Source organism: Dromiciops gliroides, chromosome 2 (genome assembly GCF_019393635.1).
Source record: "Dromiciops gliroides isolate mDroGli1 chromosome 2, mDroGli1.pri, whole genome shotgun sequence".
Classification (NCBI taxonomy): Eukaryota; Metazoa; Chordata; class Mammalia; order Microbiotheria; family Microbiotheriidae; genus Dromiciops; species Dromiciops gliroides.
This window is the reverse complement of record NC_057862.1, coordinates 467,664,939-467,670,938: the sequence shown is the minus strand read 5'-3', so window position 1 is coordinate 467,670,938 and position 6,000 is coordinate 467,664,939. Positions and strand designations below refer to the sequence as shown.

Below are 6,000 nucleotides of genomic sequence, written 5' to 3'. Positions count from 1 at the left end.
GCCACGTAGCTGCCCCCTTGAGCTGAGTCTTGAAGGGAGAAAATAAAAGGATTTCAGTGGGTGGATACTTGGAGGGAATCCATTCCAGTCCTGGGGGACAGTCTGAGTAAATGCATTAAAGTGGCAGAGGGCAGAATGAATATGGGAGCAAGATTGGTAGTCTAGCAAGGCTAGAATGTACTATGTGTAGGGCAGTTTGAAGCCAGATTGCCTACAGCCTTGTATGCAAAGATAAGGAGTTTGGGTTTTACACTGTAGGTAATGGGGAGCCATTGAAAATTAGTGAGTGAGGGAGTGCCCTAATAGCCCTGTACACTAGGCAGGTTATTTTGATAGAAGTGTGAAGGATTGGCAACATGGTATAATGGAAAGAACATTAGATCTAGAGCTAGCAGGCAGGGTTTTAAATCCTAATTGCAATTTACTACTTATGTGACCCTGGGTAAGTAATTGTAAATATTTCTTTGAATGAATGAATGAATGGCTTTCCTCAGCATCAGCACTAAAAACCACCATAGCCCACTCCTGGTGCTGGCAGCAGTGGTAATAAGATATGGGCATAGGGACTGCAGCCTTCCAGGTTTATGAAGGGTGGGCTTTGAATGGTGGGATTATTCTATTCTTTGTATTTTAACCCCTGTTCCTATAATAGTACTTGGCACCTAGTTGGCACTTAATAAATGTTTGGGGATTGATTGGGGGGGAGGAGTTATGTTCATGGTAGCAGGGTGGCTGCCATCCTGATCCTGTCTCCCTTGATAGGGCCTTTTGAGTTGGATTTGTTTGGCTAAGGGACATGAGCTTCAAGCATGTTAAAGGATGTTATCAGCACCTCATTCCATTAGAAAAAGCTTCTCCCTCCCTCCCACCCACCTAAGCTTTAAATATCTCAATCTCCTGGGAGAACTGAACACTCACATCTAAGTGGGGTGGCAGATCCTGAATTCTGGAAGATCTCTTCAATAAAGAAGAAACCCGATCTGAGGTTTCCAGGCACTTGGGGGAGAGACATCATGAACAGGAAGGATCCCTTACTTTCCAACTTGTCCCCCTACCTTGTCCCTGCCAGAACCCACCCCCTCTCACTAAGCAACCGATAGAATAGATAAAATGTTAGAGCCAAAGGGAGTGCCAGAGATCAGCATCCAAGTGAAATACATTCATTTTACATATGAGGAAGCTGAGTCTCAGAGAGGTTGCCCAAGATAAGACAGGTAGTCATCAGGGTCTGAGCTGGGACTAGAGCCCCAGGACTTCTGTCTCCTAATTTATCCTTCTTTCCATTAGATCCTACTGGTGTTAAAAAAAAAAAAAGGAGGGTGGGGCATAGAGAGAAGCAGAATTTTGCCTGCCTACCGAAGGGGAGAGGGAAATGGGTTGAGAGGAAGCCAGAGGACCTAAGTTTAAATCTGAATATTTCTTACCTGTGTGACCAGGAGCAAGTCATTTAGCTATTTTGCTCCTCTGTTTCATTATTTGAAAGTAGGGGTTGGACTAGGTGGTCTGGAAGGTTCTTTCCAGTTCTAAAGCTATGCCCTTTTGGAGAAACTGTGGCACAGAGTGATGAATGGGGGTGGGAGGGCTTAGAACTCAGCAGTCCTGCAGCCCCGGGCCCCTGATTTAAAATATAAGGCTAGGAACCCAATTTGGAAAGTGGGTTTTCCCGAGATCAGAAGTGTAGAGCAGAGGAACAGGGGGGAGGGCACCATGAGAGTCAGGCGGCCCTACTCCCGTAGAGAGAAAACTTCAGAATTTCCCTTCTTTTGGAATGAGTGGCAGTGACAGAATTTCCCTTCAGGTCGCCGTTAGCAACTCTGCGATTCGACAGCAGCTTCTATTTCAGAGTTTATGGTAAGTGGCTGGTGCAGGCACACACTCGCACACACACACACAAACACATACAACACACCCAACCCTTTAAGGAAGTGGGTAGCAGAGCAGCAGGGGTGTGGTTAGCAACTCAGAGGAGGAAAGGGGGGGAAAAACCTGTCAGCCCTCCTCTCACTGTGCACAGGCAGCTACCGGGTGAAGAGACTAAGCGCTCAGTCCCTTACCTGTCCTGTTAGCATCTCCCACCTTATCAACTCCAGCTTAGGAGAGACCTCTAAGAAGAAGAACCAGACTCTTTTAGCCACTTCTGCCTTCCACGTGAGTCTCCCCTCCCTCAATTCCAGTGGGTGAGGGTGAGGGTGAGAATGAGAGTGAGAGTGAGGATGAGGGTGGGGGCGGGGGCGGGAAGTGGGGTTGGGGAAAGTTGTCGGCTTTGCCTCAGTGGAGTGGTCTGTCCTGTGGCTCTGTTTACCTGGATGGGGCTAGAGAGGGGGTGCAGTGCAGAGGAATTGGGAGTTCCTAGTCCGAGGATCAGGAATTCAGAACTGAAAGGTACTGGGTGTGCGTGTTTGGGGGTTGTATGTGTATGTGTGTGTCTGGGCGTGCCGAGGTGTGTCCGGCAAGGGAAAGGTGAGCCTTTTGGGGGATGTGAGTTGAGACTGTGAGGCTGGATACCTTTTTGGTCCACTTGATACACTTGGAAGGAGCAAAAAGGCTATATATAGATGAAGGCTCAGAGACACCCATGGGTCTTTAGAAGTTAGATTTGAGGGATGTTTAAAGGCGGTCAGGGGCATTCCGGGCTCAGCCTCAGTTCTATCTCAACAGCTTCTCTAAGGATCAATGCTTTCTTTTTCTTTCCCTCGCATCTCTCTGGTTTCTTAAAAAGCCTTCTAGCTATATTCTCTTTCTCCTTCCACCGCCCCCCCCCCCCAGTCCTCCTTCTCCACCCTCATAGCCTCCAGCCCCTTTTTCCTTGTTGTCCTTGACGTGGTATCACAAAGCCGGTGGTATCTAAGGGGCTAGATCTCTTTGGTGAAGGACAAAGTTAACACCTTCTAGGCCAGTACTTTTCTTAAACTCATCCCTTCTGGTAGCTCCTAAAGGGTTAAGTTCTGTGCTCCCGTCTCTTCTGCCTGTCAGGCTGTGCGTGGGCAAAGCCCAGGGCTGCAGCCTCATGGTGGGTGAATGCAGAACATATGGGTGATATTCCATGCCCACCGAATTCTACCACCTGCCCTAGCCCTCCATCACATGGTCTGAAGATCCCTTACCTTCTGCTCTCTCTTAGAGAGAGGATGGGGGTTTGACACACCTGGCTCCCTTAAGGTGCTGGAGTGCAGGCTGGAGCCAGAAGGATGGCACGCTATGCATGCTGGGTCAGCATCAGGATGTGGATATAACGTTTGTTATCTCCTAGACCAGAGGGTGATGGCTTAAAAAAAAAAACCCACTTACACTAGGCACAGTGAGTTTAGGGGGAATGGAGAACTTCCAGTCCTTCTGATTTCTCAATAAGGCCAAGAAGATTATTCTGACCTAGAAGCCAGAACTAAGACATTTTCCTGTTATTGCTTTGACCAGGGGATATAGATGATCCTTAATGCTCTGGTTTAGGTTGAAGATCAGAGAGGGTCAAAGCAACAGAACTGGAAGGAACATGTAGTGGTTATATAGGCCAAACCTTTCATTTCACAGATGAGAAAACTGGGGCTCAGAGATGTTCAGTGACTTGCCCAAGGTGACACAGCCAGGATCTCCTGCAGGGAGATCCTGCTACTCCTAATGTGATAGTGCCAGGGCATTTTGTACAGGTGCTAGATTTCCCAGGTATGCTACTGGCTCTAAGAATAGCTGCAGATGTTATTCAGTTAGGGCAGCTAATGTGGTCAGTGCTCAGTTCAGGAAGAGGGATTCCAGGAGACAGATCTCTAACCTGAGAATCAATTCTCCTAGGTTCTTCTTTAAGCTACTTCCTTGATTTTTCCATATGACCTTTGACAAGACACCTCTCTAGACTGAACTTCAGTTTACTCATGTAAACTATTGAAAGGATCCTTTAGGGTGAAAAGAAGACCATAGGATGATGGACTGATAGAGTGTCATGGTGACATCTTGGTCCTATCTCCCAGGGAGGGGATGACTAAGATAATAAGTAGCCAGGAAGTGCTTGGAGTGCCTTAAATACAATTTCTACTTATCTTTCAGAGGATTAATGGCTCTCTACTAGGCACAAGGAAAACACATTATGGTATTATTGTTTACCTTTGAGTGGTGGCTGAACCTTGACTGAGGAGAGGGTATGTTGTGTTGAAATCTGGATGCAGAATTCTCTTTCTCTCTTCTTGGTCTGCTTCAGTTCAAAAGATTTATTCCAGGCTCTTTTGGGAGGGGATTAGGTGTGGGTGGGACCAGCAGGAGGGAAGGGTGGAGACAGTACTTAGTTTTACAGAGGTTATTAGACCTTGTAGAGCTGTTCCTGATTTTGGCTATGTAACTTGTGTCCAGTACCAAAGGCTTTGGATTTTTATAGACTGGGTTAAATCTTGGAGAATGCCTTCCATACAATGATTCCTTGGCTCATTTTGCCCTCACCTAGATTTGCCTCTTGGAAATCTTAAAATATAAAGGACATTTATGTAGATTTCCACAAATGTGGTTAAAAGAGTCCCCATATTTTATACAAACACTCAAGGTAATGATGCATGTCAGGAACAGGACAGCCTTTATTTCACTCCACAATCAATGTGGAAAACACATGAAGGATGTGCAGTAACATGTAAACAATCAATATGATTATTCCTCTCTCATTAGCGAATTCCAATGTTCTGCCAGGGCCTTCTATAGTTCCCCCAATATATAATGCTACCCTATGCCTTGGGCCCTCCTTGTAAAGGAAGTAAACTTGGGGTCCCTAAAGAGGCAAGTCCCTATTATTCTGGTGATTTCTATGTTTGCCGAAGAGATGGATATCAGTTTCCAGTCTGACTGTATTATTAAGAGCTATGATTCTGATTCTCTGTGGGACAATTTTTAGGGGTAAACTTGAGAGGGATCTATTAATCCTATAAGGGGAGCCAGAAGAAGTTAAACATCATGCAAGGTCATGTTTCTCTCTGGGGTTTTTCTTTCTATGAGGTTGTTGTTCAGTTATTTCAGTTGTGTTCAATTCTTTGTGACCCCATTTAGGTTTTCTTGGCAAAGACACTGGAATGGTTTGCAGTTTCTTTCTCTAGCTCATTTAACAGATGGGGCATACAGGGTTAAGTGACTTGCCGAGGGTCACATTGTTAGTAAGTGACTGAGGCCAGATTTGAACTCAGGTCTTCCTAACTCCAGGTTTGTCTTTCTCTCCACTGTGACACCTAGCTAATAAGTTAAAGAATTGTACTCTAAATACTCTACTATCCCTACCCTTTATAAAGGTGCTATACACAGCTGAGAAATAGTTATATTCCTTTTTAGTCCCATTAGTTACCATAGAGCTATCACAGCTAACTTTTCTAAAATTCTATTCATGTCCTTAGTGATTTTGTTATTTATATTTTTGTTATATTTGTCTAGGTTTGAAGGGGGCATGTTGAGGTCCCCAACTACCATAGTTTTATTGGTTTTTTGCCCCCATAGTTTCAATTAGCTTTCCCTTCAAGTACTTAAGTCTATGCCGTTCAGTACATATATATTAAGTATTGAAATTATCTCATATTGATGGTGCATTTAAGTAAATATATTCTCCCCTATTTCTATTTCATTTCTATTTTTTTTAACCATTGCCTTGTCTAAGATCATGATTACTACATTTGCTTTTTTGAATTTTCTTGAAGCATAATCAATTCCATACCCACCCTTCTGGGATTGAGAGGATCTTCTAGAGGTTATCACTGAAATCATGGCTCCAGATAGAATGTACCTCATCTATTCTTCATCTTTTTCTGTCAGGAAATTCTTTCTAGTGTCTACCTTCATGCCTTTGTAATGTAGTTTGGCATTGGTTTATTTGTTCATTCCTTCAACAAACATTTATCAAATAGCTTACTTTGTAGAAGGCATGGTGATTTACCTCTTATTTAGATGAGACAAAGAAGAAATATTCAAAATCCTCACCCTCAGGAGACTGGGGACATTATAATTCTAGCATTTCAGTCCTTCATAATGGTGACTGTGGTTCCA

At 44.3% G+C, this 6,000-nt stretch overlaps 1 protein-coding gene across 1 annotated transcript in view; it reads left to right on the top strand.

Annotated features, from left to right (window-relative positions):
* The first annotated feature begins 1,912 nt into the window (after nt 1-1,912).
* The window catches only part of PTK2B (protein tyrosine kinase 2 beta), a 170,208-nt gene continuing 166,120 nt past the window's right edge, over nt 1,913-6,000 (top strand). The window contains 1 exon segment of the mRNA XM_043985136.1: nt 1,913-2,148. The gene's annotated coding sequence lies outside the window, so the exon portion shown is untranslated.